Genomic DNA, 16,220 nt, shown 5'->3' with positions numbered 1-16,220 from the left:
TGCATTGCAGGTGGATTCTTAACTATCTGAGCACCAGGGAAGTCCAAATTGTACATTAAAAAAAAACAACAAGCACCATTTATTTTTAAATTGTACATATAAAAATGGTTAAAATGGTAAATTTTATATTATAAATATTTTACCATAGTTAAAAACAGTTTAAAAAAATACACATACCAGGGCTCCATTCTTAAAGAACTGAGAGGCAGATGCTGTAAATATGGGATGGGTACTTGGAATCTGTAAATTTTTTTTTAAATGCCTTCCTGTCTTTCTTGGGCATACACAGGTTTGGGAATTTAGGATTTAATCTCTATCAACTCTTTCCAAGGGGACTGACGCCAGCCTGTGAGGAAATGTTTAACAGTCTATGAGGAAAACGTGTTTTTCATAAGATCTTAGTGTATTAAAGCACTGCTTTCAAAACCTGAGATTGTCATTTTCACATTGTTTTGGTATTGAGGTGCCTACTCATTTATGGTGGTGAGAGTCAGGTTGTTTTTGAAACTGTCTGTACTTGGTAAAATGAAAATCAGCAATCCTTTGTTGTGCTACCCCAAAACTGTGAAATTTTAATGGCTTATTAAATTCCAAAGGCTGGAAAAGTTTGCTCCAGATGCTAACCATTTGAAAATATGGTAGCATAGACTGCTCCTGCTATTTATTTGTACAATAAGAAACTGGAAGGATGTATGCATTTTTCGTTGTTCCTAGGATCCTTGAGCCAAAAAAAAGAAAAAAAAGGCAGAGTTGCAGTCGACAGTATTAAGATGTTATTTCTCTTGCTGCCTGTTGCAGTGTTCTTCCTCCATAAGTAGAGGCGGGGCCAGGAGGACAGAGAATAGTATAACTCTTCCGGGAGAAGAACTGCCTTCTGGGCAGGGCCTTGAAAGCCCTTCGCCTCTCTGTGTTTGGGGGCTGAGGAAGGGCAGAGGCCAGGGAACAGCCACTGCTAAGGGATGCCTTTGCTTTCCAAAGGACTGCTTCTGTCCAGGGAGTGTAGAGTCTGTGGGAGCCACACCCACCCCGCCCTTTAGGCAGTTTAGTTAATTATTGAAAAGTGCTTCGGAAGCACAAAGGGCTGGACAGACTCCATGTGCCCTTGCTCGGGCCTGTGTGGGAGCTGGCATTTGTGAGACATTGAGGCTCCTCTGGGAGGCTGTGGAACAAGAAACACTTCTTTCCTATTGCGGTTCAGTCTTAGGATTTGTCTGGGAAACCGAGAGACGGTCCAGGGACTGCATTCTATCTATCTCCAGAGAGAAGTTAAGGTGCTTTTTTGGGGGGGGCAGGGGATAGGATTTGTAAGATATTTAGGTAAATGAGCCACATCAGATTTTAGTTCTGTTTTCTTGTTTTAAATTTTATTTTAAAAGTTTACATTTAGGGTCATTTATATATAAATGAGATCATACAATATGTTCCTGTGTTGTGACTTAACTTTTTAAAAACTTAACAATGTTTGCTCCAGTTCTTTTTGTGTTAGTAAATAAAAGCTTCCCTCATTTTCTTTAAAGGCTACATTCTTGCCAAATTATGGACACATAGGTGGTTTGCCATTTTTCAGCATCAAACAAACAATACTACTGCAAGCTTTCTTGTTCACAAATTTGTGTGCTTATGCGTCACTATTTCTGAAGGATATATTCCTGAAGTAGGATTTCTGCATCAAAAGGCATGCACATTTGAATTTTGGGTAAATAATGCCAAAGCTTCTCCCTGAAAATTCTGTTCTAATTTACGAAGACACCAAAATACTCATGAACATTGAACATTATAAATTAAAAAAAAATTGCCAGCATCATATGCAGAAAAAGCTGCATCATTTAAAATTGCATCTTTTCATTGTGCATCTTGTCATATGCCTATTGACCATTTGGATTTTTGGTAACATTTTCTCGAAGTATAAAAATACAGAAAAGTATACAAGTCAGAAAAGTATAAAAGTATACAGAAAAATATACTACTGAAAGAATTAACAGAATTCTTCTTATACCCACCATTCAGATCAAGAAATAGAATATTATCAGAACTTTTCCCACCTCCCGCAAAGTAATCACTATTCTGTAATATAACTTGCATAGATTAGGCGTGCCTGGTTTTAAACTTCATAAAATGGAATCATACAGCAAGCACTCATGTCTAGCTTCCTTCATTCAACATTATGAGTCATTCGTGTACTTGCTTGTAGCTGTAATATATTCATTTACATTGCTTATTATATTCCATTATGTGAATATACCACAATTTATTTACTGATGGATATTTGGGTTCTTTCCAACTTTCAATTACTCGCAAATAATGATGCTACGGATGTTCTTGTGCATGTCTTTCAGAATACATGTGCATGCACTTTTGTTGGGTATATTATCTAGGAATGAAATTTTGGGGCCATGAGTAATATCAACCTGGCAAATTATATTTGTGAATTTTCTATAACTTTCCCTTGTACATTAATTATTGGGTGCTTTGTATGTATTCTATTTATTCTGGATGTTTTTTCTGTGTTATAGCTCTTATAAATATTTTCTCCTGGTCTTTATTTATATTGACTTTTACTTCACAGAGTTTAAAATTTTTTATGCAAAGTTATAAATCTTTTTCTTTATGGTTTCTGAGCTCTATATTTTGTTTAGAAAGTCTTTCCCTATCTCAAGATTGTAAAATATTCTCTTATGTTTCCTTTGAATACTCATTTTGATTTTTATATTAGGATTTTTAATCAGTCTGAAATTTTTGATGGTGAGAGGCAGAGGCTAATTCATGCCCAACACTCAGGGCATTTGCTGTCTGGATTTTTAGATATTTATTTTAAAAAATTCCAAGATAGGTGATGACACCAACGAGCTAAGAAACTGTCAAAAAAATTTTTTTTTAATTCTTTTTTTTTTTTACTTTCTAATAGTCTTCCCAAACATAAGCCTCAGATCTTAAATGGGCAAAAGTTCTGTATTAGTGGTTGCTACCACAAATGCCATGCGTGTAAATGGTCAGTGACAATTCATTTACTGTGTATTTATGGAACTTTAAAGTGAAGTTCTTGTGGATTTTTGTGTCTGATAAGGAGAAAGACTCCATCCTAGAATCTTCAGGCAGACAGATGGCACACTGGATCTGGGCTCTCAGGCCAGGAAACCCACAGCTTCTTCTTCCCTCCTAAGGGCCCAGCTCCTCTCCATCTGAGCAGATGCCCCCAGATAGGCTGTGTGATCTGAACCCATCCTCAGTATAGAAAGGGGTCCAGTTAAAATTTTATCCAGTCCCCAGGGTCAGCTTTTGTTTATAGACATGACTTCCTCCAGCAAGTCTGCTCACCTAAGGGAAACTATTTTCTTGCCCACCTGCAGGGTGGGTGTAGGGCCCCATATGGAGAAGCATGCGAGGACTTGGTTCGTTCTCCCAGTTTGTCTGAGATGGAGCACTGGCTTGTGCCTGTTAACTAGCAGTGCTCAGTGTGGAGTTGTTGGTTGTTCAGACTTTCCACTGGCTCACAGTGTGAGCTGGTTTTATTCTGTTCGCCCCACCTCTTTAAAACCTTTTTCCTTACGCGTTTTGGAGAGGGCTGGTTACCTGTGGTTTAGTTAATAAGTTACATGACTGGAGCTTGAGCTGGAATGAGAAGAAACACCCCCCTAGCTTGACAAAGAGCTTGGTTTCTGGCTGGTGAACTGCACATTCCCTGGTGAACCGTCTGAGCTGGTTCGCTTGGAAATTGCTCTGCTGACCAAGCTCCAAAAATATAATCAAAGTGGGTTGAAATCACTCATTTTGTCACTTTCATTCTTAGTCTCACAATTTAAGGATTTGGCTGGTGACTGTCCTGAAAGCATGGGATTTTCTATTTGTGACAATGGCATTGTGTGTGCGTGCACATATTCAATGTACCGGGCTTGTCTGTGCAGGCATGTTTTCAGCTGAACTATTTATACCCAAAGGCATGCAGTGATTAAAGATCACAGCATATGGCAGGTTTTCTTTGATTTCCAGAATTGCCTATCTGAATTTGTAGGTTAGTGTCTTTGGAGAAAAGCAATGTGCATCCAACTGATCCCCTAGGTAGAGGACCTTGCCTCAGAAATATCCCAGGATAATTTACTTAGAAGAAACCAATAGGCCATTTTTTTTTTTTTTTTTTTTTTTTTTTGAGGAACAGGTGTATTTGACCACACATTGGGGAAGTGAAGACCTGAGCTTTGAGGAAGTCAAGTGTGAGGCCTCAGAGTGGTTATTTATATCAGAGTGATGTGTATTGAAAGTCAAAGACTTTCATTCCCCCAACATCACAGAACCAATTTAGAGAAGAGGAAAGATGTGAGTTTTGCCTTGTTAAATATCTGTTGCACTGAGAAGAGTTCTGGTGTGGGTCAGACCTCTCTTGATCCACACACAGGCTCTACTGTAGACAGAAGGGTACTTACATGCTCTTGCTTCAGTATTTTGTGGATAAAGTGGCTCACTTCCCATTGGTAGATAGATGTGTGACTTGATTCTTGCTTCTTCTCCCAAGATGCTCCTCCCCCAACCCCACCATGTGAGCAGCCTGGTATGCATGTTTGGGGTAGAAGGGGAGGAAAAACCTTACATTTTCTCTCAGCTCAAAATAAGAACACTGGACTCTAACAACAACCCCAAACTATACATTAGAAACTCTTGTGTTTGCTGTTAGAACAAATGAAACCTTATGTGACTAGTTTCCACTTTTATGTCTCTTGAATTGTAAAGTTCCCCTGCTCCAGGCTCTTTTGGTTATGGGAAACGAGTGTGTTTTCAGACCAACATGTCAGAATTATGAGGAAGAAACTTCGCTGTGGAACAAACTATGTGATATGCTTGACAAGAATTGAGTAAAAATACGTCTCAGCTTTTCTGAGGCAGTCTTCCATTTTTGGTTCAGAAATAGGACCCAGTAGCCACAGAAAGGGAAGCACCTTCGTGGCCACCATTAGGGTCACATAGAGTCTTTGAGTAAGGAACCAACAGAGGATATTTCTGCACAGAAAGATGGGGTGTCTCTAGGAGGAGAACTTAGTCCTGTTTCTACCAGGGGTAGGTGGAAACTGCAAAGAGAGAATTTGTGATCATTTGCTCCAAATGAGAAGACCAAGGTGCAGAGTCCCCAGAAGGATGGAGGAGTGAGGAAATGTGAGGTGGCGGGAAATCACGAGCCCATTTACATCAACGTTTAGCTCCTTCTGGGCTCACCTAATCCTAGTCCTTTGGAGTTTGCCTTTTACGAGGGTAAACATGGTTTAAGAGTGAGCAAATATTAGTTCACATAATTAAAACCTGTTGAGTTGAACAGGAAATGTTGAAGGGAAATCTGCAGGTGTCTGCAAGCAAGGGTGACTCTGGAAGGATCTGCGTATGTCGGCGCCTTTTCTCCCAAGGGGAGTGTCCCTGGAAGGAAGCCACCAAGGACAGGAGAGGAAACAGACAACTTGTAAAACACTGGAGCAGCGTGGAAAGGTTCTGAACTGATTAATAAGCCGCTAGCCCTGGGGAGGGTGTAAAAGGCACCTGGGATATTTGCATTTTTATTTATTGAAGGGAGGAAGGCGTCTCCCAACTCTGTCTCTCTCCCTAATTCATTCAGGACATGATATTTCCAAGACTGCTGCCATCTCAAGGCTTGAATCTGTTTTCAGCTTCTCTCCAGGTTTCATCACACAAGTATATTAAAAAAAAAAAAAAAAAAAAAAGGACGGTTCCAATATGACTTTAAAAAGAAAAGCCAGCCTGACTTCTAAAATCCAATTTTGCCCTGTGTATGTGTTTTCCTCCTGGAGGGGGCCATGTGATCTCTCCCCTCCTCACCATCCTGCATTCTCTGCATTCCAAGGCCTGATCACAGCCAGATAGAAACCCTTATCCTCAGGCTGTCCGTAGTGAATGAGAGGGGGGCCTTGTTCAGCTCAAGGGTGGAGACAAATGGGTGTGTAACTCACCATAATCCATGACAAGAAATGATACACGTCATGAGAGAAAAATAAAGTGCTGATGGAAAATTAATCTCATTAGAGAGATATGTTTGTGGTGGCATTTGAAATGAGCCTGAAAAAAGGAGTAGGATTTTGACAGATGGCAAAGAGTATCACTGGTATTATTATAGTGTTAACTTTCAATAAAATCAAATGGATCTGAATCTGTTCAGAATTCTATAAACTTTTGTGAGGCTGGGCCTGGGCGCGCTGTTCTGCTGGTAGTAGTACCCTAATTATGCTCTGGAGGATCACCTCCCAATCTCAACCCACCTCCTGGCTGCAGGTTCAGGCATGTGACCCAGACTAGCCAATAAGAGACCCACATTCCCTTAACACAGTGATTGATTCGGTTGTAAGCATGTGACCCAGGCTGAGCCAATCCTGGAGCTTTTTCTGGAACCACTGGGTCAAAGGCATCCTCTTTCTGCTGGGATTGCTGAGGTGTGGTGGGTTGATAGGCAGGAGCCCCAGGTGGCCAGTCTTGTTACCACAGAGATAGAACCTGAGAGACAGAGAGATTCCTGAGCACTTGGAGCCAGCTGTGTCTGAAATTCTACTTTGGACTTTTTAGTCCAGGCAATAAATTCACTTTTTAATAAGGCATTTTGTGTTTTTCTCTTACAAACGAAAATGTCCTAACCTATACAGAAACGTTTAGTCTGCTTTAACAAACAAAAAAACCCCAGTGGGGCAAGGGTGGTTACAGATTCACAGAGCAGTTTCCTAGCAAAAAAAAATCTTCCTACTGCTAACACTTCCAGGTGCCAGGGACTGAGAATTTGGAGTCTTTCTCCTTAACCCCCCTGGTCTGAGGCTGCTCACCAGTCTAAGTGACTCCTGTGTGCTGGATATTTTTCAATGAATCAGAAATGAAATATGCAGCACAAGAGCCACAAACTGTTGAAAACAGCTCATTTGCCTTTTGTCTCTCCCAAGCTTTGTTTTTTCTGGGTCACACTTTGTTAAGTGAAGAGTCGTAGTGATAATTCTGTTTGGATTTATTAACAGTTGAATAGACCTTTGAGAAAAGATTTGTTAATCATCAGAAGCAAATTCACTGCAGAAGCATTGTAGACAGAGAGTGGGATGGTTGCCTTGAGCCAACTAATTCTCTGCCCCTTCAGGGAAAACTCTTGGATGTTTGAATTAAGTGCCACATCTGGAAATACAGAAAGAGAATTGCTTTTATTGAATGCATAGTTTGTCCTTGGTGCAAAGAACAGTATTTTGCCTGCATTCTCTCTCAATTTCATCAGCTCTACGAGGTAGGTCTTAGTCCTGTTTTACAGGTAGAGAATGATACAGACATTGCCAGTTGCTACCCCAAATCCATCCTCTTTTTGTTCCTTACAGATAACCCCAAGCAGTTACTGCTTCTAGTTCAATGTTTACACTCCATGGGTGATTGCTGTCAACATTAATCATTTTGCAAACATTTTATCATGTCTCTCCTGCAGCTATGAACGGCCATGTGATATGGTTCTGGCCAGTGAGACTTAAGTAGAAGTCTTCTGGGGATTTCTGGGAAAGTGTGGCTGCCCTTATATGGACATTGCCCCTTCCTCCTGTTCTTTCCTTCACCCTACTTGGAACACGGATGTGCGGCTGGTGGTGGAGCAGCCATATTGTGACCTTGAGGCAACCATAAGGAGGATAGCCATATCCTGAGGGTGGTAAAGCAGGAATACAGAAGAAAACTGGGGTATTTTGACATTGTGAAGCTACTATTTCTGCCCCCAAAGGCCTACTTTCAGTCTTGGTGCATGAAAAAATAAACCATTGTTTCATTAACCCATTGAGGTTGGGTTTCTACTACAGACAACTGAATTCTATCCCTGACTGACACAGAATCTGAACTAAAGAGGTTTAAGGGACTTGCTCACATTTCCGTATAAAGTAATGCCTCAAAGCTGAGTGAGACATACTACCCAGCCTTAAAGAATTCAAGCCTAGTTTGGGAGGAAGATACATAAATAGATAATTATAGTGTAATGATGGGATTTGCCTAAGGGTACCATAGATACCTCAAAAAAAAAAAAAAAAAAAGAGAGAGAGAAAGAGAGAGTCAGAAGTGGAACAGGAGTTAGCCAGGCAAAGGAGTGAGGTGGGGAAAAGAGAGTATAGCTTGAATAAAAGTTATGAAAGTGAGACACAGCACAGCCTATGCAGGGAGTCATACAGGCTGCTATGAGTTGTTGAAGCATAAAGTATGAGGCAGGCAGTGGGGAGAAATGCAGCTGGAGGGGTGTTTCATTTTGCTATTGACCATAATAAGCCACCACCCAAAACTTGATGGCTTAAAACTACATTTTATCATTTCTCATAATTTGGCAATATGAGCTGAGTTCAGCTAGGTGGTTCTTCTGTTCATGGAATATCCATTGGGATTGGAACATCCAAGAAAACTTCTTAACCCCCAGGTTTGGTGCCTTGGCTGGGATAAATGGAAGAGCTGGGCCATTCTCTCTCTTTTTCTGGCCTCTTCAGGTGGCTTCCTCACAGTATGAGGACATCAGAGTACATGGCAGCTGGCTTCCAACTGAGAGGAAGAAGACGCTTCCAGTGCATGTAGGGTCTGGGTTCAGAGCTACCAGAATATTACTTCTACTGCACTCTGTTGATCAAAGCAAGTCACAAGACCAGCCCTAAGTCAGGGAAAGGAAGTATCTTCTACTTCTTGATGGGAGGAGCACTTTGCACACACAGGGAGAGATGAATTAACAGTGGTCCTCTTTGGAGACTACCTACCCCAGAGGTAAGAAGGGTACAGATGAAGGACAACCTTGTCTGCTTGTCAGGGAGGTTGATGTGAACCCCAGACCTGGGAGTGGGTGGATGTTGCTCTGCTTCATATTTGGGATCAGAAAGGAAAATACCTCTCAAACTGCCCCCACTTATCACAGTGAAACAGAGTAGTGTGATTAGGCAGAGGAAGGCTGGAGCTTGGCTTCTCTGAACTCCCTTCAGTTCCCATGTCTTATGGGAGATGGTTGAGTTAAGAATCAGAGAGTCTACTCTGGGGTCTGCAGTGGTAAAGGACAAGTGGGGAGGGCCAAGGCTGGGAGGGCCTCTTGGGTCGTGGGCTGGAGGGGAGGGTGGCAGAGCACCCCTGGCGCAGAGTGGCCCAGGAAGCTGAGCAGGCTGAGTCCAGCTACCCCACAGCAGGAGTCAGCGAGGATCTGGAGGATGTGGTATGGATCTGAGCACCTTGTCTTTTGCCCTCCCAATCCCTACCCACAGGGTCCCCACAGACATCACCCTTCCAACCCACTGAATTTGCACAAAGCGTCACACTGGAGAGCAGCAAGGAGGAGAGGTGACCTGAGAGTCTGAGAATGTACTTGAAGGGACAACTTTTTCAGTGGTCTCTTCATAGCATTTCCTGGACTTCCCTGAAATCCAACCAGCAAGAGAGGCTCATAAGGAATAATGACACATTATAAGGGAATAGAAAAGCCATGTTAAGGAAAATTACAAAGACATCAGAGGAGTGCTGGCAGATGCAGAATGGCAGTTACTCTGTGGGGGAGGAGGTGGGGGGACGCAGGGGGAGTTTTGGCTGTTGTAGAGATAAGGCTTTATCTCTGAAGGTAGGGGATGGGTATGCATGTTGTTATAGCCTTTATGCCTTTTTGTGCGTTTTAAATAGTTCATAATGTAACTTTTAAAAAAGCTGCCATTCTGAATAGAATTGTGAGCTGCCAATGCCAAGTTTAGGTTGTGAACATATTGCATGGAAGTGGGAACATAGAAAGAGGCTTGAAATGGAATCAGATTTGCTTGCTCGAAAAATCAGCCAGGCTGGATATGAGGAGGACAAGAGTAGAGACAGAGAGGCCAGGGAGGGGGCTGCCACTCCAGTTCCCTGAGAGGTGACGGTGGCCTGACTGACATCCCAGATTGTGGTTAGGGTGGCTTAGGGGTCTAGTTGGTCATAAGGACTTGGTAAGATGCAAGGGTGGGATGGTGGGGAAGGTTTCTGCTGTGAGTGAGCACTCCACCCCCTGACTGAGATAACAGAATCCAAATGGAGGGCATATTAGAATGGAGAGGCACCAGGGTCACTCAGGAAAGGTTGAATTTGAGGTGCCAGTGCGATGTCATGGTGGAGGAGGGATGCATGAGTCTGGTCCCCAGGGAAGAGATCTGGGAACCTCGAGTGCTGATGCAGATGGGAGCTGCAGAGGTAGGTGAGATGCTCTGATGGGGATCCTGGTAGGGGAGAAGCAAAGAGGACCCAGGACAGACAACTGCAGCACCCACTCAGGCAGAGAAAGGGAAGCTCCAACAGCTCCCAGCCCTGCAGACACCCTTTTGCCATCCCCCACTCTGGTTAACAGGAAAACCACCCCCCACCACTACTTGCTCTGGTGGGCTCCTCCCTCTGTCCTCCCCCAGTGCGGCCCTACCCTTCCTGCCCCTGCCCATCCTGTTCTCTATTCGCTGTGCAGGTTTGCCTGCCTGGGGGATTGTATTCCTTTCCCTCCAGAATTATTAAAAGGGCCAGAGAGAAAGGCTCCCTCCACAACCGGATCTGGATTGAGATCCTCACCCAGGAAGCAGAAGGCCCAGCAAACCCCTGGGCAAAGACAGAGCCCTGAAAGACCCAATCCTAGAGCCTCCTCTGAAGTAGAGGCCAAATCAATGAAAAATACACAAGATGGGTTACAGCCTAGCCAGCCCCTTCCTTCAGCCTCCCACCTCCCTTTATTTTTCCTTATGATAAATGTACGACAGTGTCAGGCTTTGTCTCTGTTGACAACCTAAGTATCCTCTTTTCTATGCAGCCCCTGTCTTCAAGAACTGGAAATCTGTTTCTTACAATTTCAACTTTGATATGAAGTTTGGGCCCTGAGTTAGGCAGGGATGGCTCTGGGCTCTAGGAAGAAAAAAAAGTGTTTCTGTCTCAAATTTGGGAAAACTAAAAACAACGAAGTTGCATTTCAGAAATACCAATCTCTCAAAGCATTTCTCCAAAAATGTAGATTTCACTTGTGGTATGAAAATATACTGGAGGGAATGTTACAGGGTTTTGCTTTTCTAAAACCAACCCTATGGTCAAAAGTAATAGAGCTATGAAATAAGATAATCAAAAAAGGAAAGTTTTCATACAGGAAACATTTTAATGAGTCAGTTTAATGCCTAACTGTTGCATCCATCTACTTGGAGATCTCAGAAGGGCTTTCAGAGTGAGTTACTTACCAGCCCTTTGAAACTCACTTGTATAAACTATAAACTTCTGCTCTAAAATATATGCCAAGAAGAACAGGTGTGTGCAAATAAGCAATCTTCAGTCTCATGATCTTTCTTTCCACCCAATAATTGGCTTTTCACAGAACTGCGCAGGAGGCATTGAAAGGTCCATTGGTTCATTCCTCTGCGTCCAGATGAACATCTACCAAATCAGAGAGCAGGCAGCCATTCCCTCTTAAGCCCTCCTCTGCAAACCTACTTTGGTCTTTGGTTTCCTTTCCTCGAACATAAAATTGTTTTTGACGTGCCTTCTAACTCTTGGAATGCTCACTGCCATCATTCTTATTCTGGGCTTATCCTTGGGGACGGGAGCCCTGGCCCAGTCCTTCCATCTGTGCTCACTGTGGGCCAGGATTCAGCCAGCTGATTGAATCAATAACCTGGGGGGAAGAGTTGAAAGTGGTGCTTTTCCCAGGTAATATATTTACATTTTAATAAGAGTCTCCTAGGAGAAAAAAGTGTTAACTTCCAGGCATTAAAACTAGCTCTCTGTGTGTGTGTGTGTGTACAGAGGGAAGGAGAGAGAAGAGGAGAATTGAGGAGGAGGAAGAGAGTGGCTGCCATTTATCGATGAAGCAGGAAGAACACAGAGAATACCCAGAGATGATCTCTGTTAATATTTTGATTTGGGCTTCCCAGGTGGCTCTCGACTTCGCTGGTGGCTCAGATGGTAAAGCATCTGCCTACAGTGTGGGAGACCCAGGTTCAATCCCTGGGTCGGGAAGATCTCCTGGAGAAGGAAATGGCAACACACTCCAGTATTCTTGCCTGGAAAATCCCATGGATGGAGGAGCCTGGTAGGCTACAGTCCATGGGGGTCGCACAGAGTCAGACACGACCGAGCGACTTCATTTTCACTTTTCAGGTGGCTCAGTGGTAAAGAATCTGCCTACTAAGAAGGAAACATAGGTTCAATCCCTGGGTCGGGACGTAGCTCAATCCCTGGAGTAGGAAATGCAACCCACTCCAGTATTCTTGCCTGGGAAATCCCTGGGACAGAGGAGCCTAGTCGGCTATGGTCCATGGGGTTGCAAAAGAATCAGACACGGCTTAGTGACTAAACAACAGTATCTTAGTATATATCCTCCCAAGGACCTACTGTTATAAATATGAATAATCATCCTTATCTCTAGCAGTCAAATTTTAGACACTTTTATAAAACTCAGAATTTGTACACATTGTTTTATACGTCCCATTGAGTAACACTAATACTACTGTTCCGGTAATCCCACTTCTAGGAATTTATCCTAAGGAAAAAGCTAGAATGATAAGGATAACATTAGCTCTTATATACTGAATTTTAATTGTGTACCAAGGGTACGGCACACACATTAACTCAATACATTCTTACAGTCAGCCTACAGGGCAGATAACATCATCCCTCACCTGAGGTCAGAGAAGTGAAGGACCTCGGGCAGGGTGCTCTGCCAGCAGGTGGGTCTGGAGCTGGGGCTCTGTGTTGGGGAAGGAACCCCAGAAAAAAGCATCATCCACTTGGCCTCTCCAAGAGGAGTGTATCCCTTATCCCAGGGTCTCCTGTCCTCCCCGGTTGCTCCAAAGGTCCTGGACGGCAGGGATGTGGCCAAAGTCTGGCCCTCACCTTTGGGAGTGGGTGGCAGCAGATGACAGTGCCTCTGTGCCTCCCACTGTCTACTTTTCAGCTCTTCTTTGAAAGCACCTCTTCCAGGAAGCCTTCCCTCAATCTCTCAGACCCATTCTGTCTCCCCTTTCTCTGTTCTTTCATGGGACTGGAGCCACCGCAGTGAAGCTTGCAAGAGATTCTGCTGCCTTCCACTGTGTCACTGTATCTCTCAAAATATGTTCTTAGGGTCCCAATCAGAATTCCCTGGAGAGGTGTTAAAAGTGCAGACCAACTGGATCAGATTCTCTAGTGGGGGGTGGGGCCCAAGAATCTGCCTGTCATAAGCATTTAGGGGTGCCCGTAGCACATTTGAGTGGGTGGGGGCACACTGCCCTGGCATGGATGCCTCCTCGGAGCAGGGACTTTCCCGTTGCTCTTTGAGTTCCCCTCGACCCTTAGCGCAGGGAGGCATAGCAGACGGTAGTGTTGGTGGATTCAGCATAGAGATGTATTTTGTGGGGAAGGAAATGAAAATAGAGGAGGTGGAAAAAGTGGGGTTGTGGGTGTGGAATAACTGAAGAGGGTGTAATTTGAGAGCTTTTACAGAAGAGTAAATGAGATGGGAAATCTTGAGGCTAATTGGAGTCCTTTGAGTGCTAGCAATAGATATTTGGTCAATATCTTTCCCCCTCCTTTTTACTCCCACAGATATTAATACATACTTTAGTCCCAGGGATTTTTTTTTTTTTAATCTGGACTTTCAATGCCAGAATGAGTAATTGTGTATAAAGTGGGTCACAAGGAAGTGATAACTAATGCACAGACTATTTTAACTGCTGAATCAGAAATCTCTATGCTACATTATGAAATATGCAGGAAGGAAAATAAGCAGATGATAGGAGTGAAAGCAATCCTAAAATAATATTTTCACAAACAGATTCTAGCCCAACATATGCCTGAGGGGTGGGGGGAGGGGAGCTGCAATGATACACTCTCCTGAGCGTTGACAAATTGAAGATTGCCGAACTAGAGAGCTTTCCAAATGACATAAGACCTTCTGAGGCGCATGACCACACAAACCCACAGCCTGAATGGCTTTGGCACTGTTGTGGGGGCATCTTAGTCACTCTCCTTCCTAGCACAGGCAGGCAGGGCTTAAAGCAAGCAGAAACAAAAGAACAAAACCCAAATGGAATTTAAAAATCTGTTCTATTTACTCTTCCTAAAACAAATAAACAAAACCCATCTTTTCACTTTAATTTTTGTTTAATAGTTTTTTTTTCCCTTGTGGTAAAATATATACAACATAAAAATTACTATTTTAACCATGTTTAAGTGTACGATTCAGTGGTATTAAGGACCTTCACAATATTGAGCAACCATCACCACTACTTTCCAGGACTTTTTTTATCAACCCAAACAGAAACTCTGTACCCAATGAGGAGCAACTTCCCAATCGCCCTGCCCAGATCTTGGTAACCATCATTTTACCTTCTGTCTCTGTGAATTTGCCTATTCCAGGAAACTCACATAAAGGGAAAAAAAAATAATATTTGTCCTTCGGGATAAAAATAACACAATATCTGTCCTTTTTCATTTTGCATAATATAGTCAGATTTCTCTCACGTTGTAGCATGTATCAGAATTTTGTTCATTTTTATGGCTGAATAATATTTCACTGTGTACATATACTACATTTTTTTTAAATCCCTTCATAGCTGGTGGATAGTTGGGTTGTTCCACCTTTGGCCATTGTAAATGACGCTCCTCCGAGCACTTGGGTGCAGGTATCTGATTCAGTCCCTCTTTTCAGTTCTTTAGGAATGGAATTGCTGAATCATGGCAATTCTATGTTTAATTTCTGAGGAACTACAAACTGTTTTTCACAGTGGCTACATCATTTTATAGTCCCACCAGCAAGTGTTCCAATTTTTCCACATTCTGCCAATACTTAATGTTTTGCATTAAAAAAATAATAATAATAGTCATCCTAATGGATGTGAAATAGTATGGTTTGGAGAGATATTTTAAACAGAAATCATACCAAGAACACATATTATAGATAATTTCATATAATTTAGATTTTGAACCAAAAGTAGGAATCATAACATATACTGAAAACAACACTAAGGATATCTATAAACTCATTGTGCAGAGCATCTTTTGGTTTATTCTACTTTTGGTGTAAAGTTCTAACCTCCTATATTCTCATCTTATACATTAGTTGATTTTTCTTTCTGACACGAGTTTAAATTTTATCTAATATTCTAAAAATAATCTGTGTACCTAACATTAAAAGATGTGTTCATCTCTGGTGGTGATTGTTATTACTTCTGGTATCCTATTGCACTAGTTTTCAAGGTTGAACAGATTCCTTGAATTCCACTGTTAGGTCATGTAGCATTTTACAGTCATAAGGAACAAAGATAAGAAGCTATTTCTTTGAAGTTGACCTGTGGTCTTTTTTTAAACTGCTTATTATAGTCAAATGACAGATCTAATGTACTGAAATACTCTCTGCTACATCTTAATTTTCTTTGGGCATAACCAACACATTTGATAAAGAGAGACCTTTCATGAACACTTGGTTAATACAAAGTTGAAGGCCCTGCTATGAGTCAGCCATTCTGCTGGATCTGGATACACACTGGTGACTAAACAGACTTTATGGCATGTGGTAGACATTTCCAGAAAGAGATAGCCCTATTGTTTGACTAATACCTTAAAGGATAACTAATAATTTAAGAGATAACTCATAGAATTTTAGAGATAAATTTGTACCAGGACCAAATTACACTTATTGAATTGAATTTTACCCGATTTCCCCTAAAGGATTTGAGTTAACTTGTAAAAGATATATACAATAATGTTCATATACAGAAAGACAGTATCCAGATCAAGAAGTAAGGAAGGTAGCAACATACTTGCCCTAAGTTGCCTATGTTAGACACAATTACTATTATGTAATTACGATGTTTGACACAAACTTTAGAGATGCATTTGCTTGCAGAAAAACAATTAACATTGGCTTGTTATAACATTGACATATTGAGGCTCATATATTGATATATATATATATTGACATATTGAGGCTCATATATTGATATATATATATATTGATATAGTGAGGCTCAACTTTGATATATGGAGGCTCATTTATCTCACATAACAAGAAGACTCAAGTTATGTCATCCAGGGCTGCCACAGTAATTCTCTATTAGGACCCAGTTTCATTATCTTTCTGTTATGCCATCCTTAGCATGTTGACCTTTGTCCTCATGCTTATCACCTCGTGGTTCCCAAATTGAGGTTGCTGAAACCTCAAGGCAGGAAGAAAGGAGAAGGGCCAGTGGGCAAGAACTTTCTCCTACTTTTCTTTCTTTTTTTAAAAAAATTTAACCAAA

The 16,220-nt window shown here is 42.0% G+C and overlaps 1 long non-coding RNA gene across 1 annotated transcript; it reads left to right on the top strand.

Annotated features, from left to right (window-relative positions):
• Window positions 1-1,146: 1,146 nt before the first annotated feature.
• LOC122705901 lies at window positions 1,147-11,871 on the top strand. Its single transcript, XR_006344185.1, has 3 exons — window positions 1,147-1,271; window positions 8,469-8,736; window positions 11,746-11,871. It is a non-coding gene; the product is annotated as an uncharacterized LOC122705901 (long non-coding RNA).
• The last annotated feature ends 4,349 nt before the right edge of the window (window positions 11,872-16,220 follow it).

The sequence above is a fragment of the Cervus elaphus genome, chromosome 12 (assembly GCF_910594005.1).
Source record: "Cervus elaphus chromosome 12, mCerEla1.1, whole genome shotgun sequence".
NCBI lineage: Eukaryota > Metazoa > Chordata > Mammalia > Artiodactyla > Cervidae > Cervus > Cervus elaphus.
Note: the sequence above shows the minus strand (reverse complement) of the source record. Positions and strands in the feature narration are given on the sequence as shown.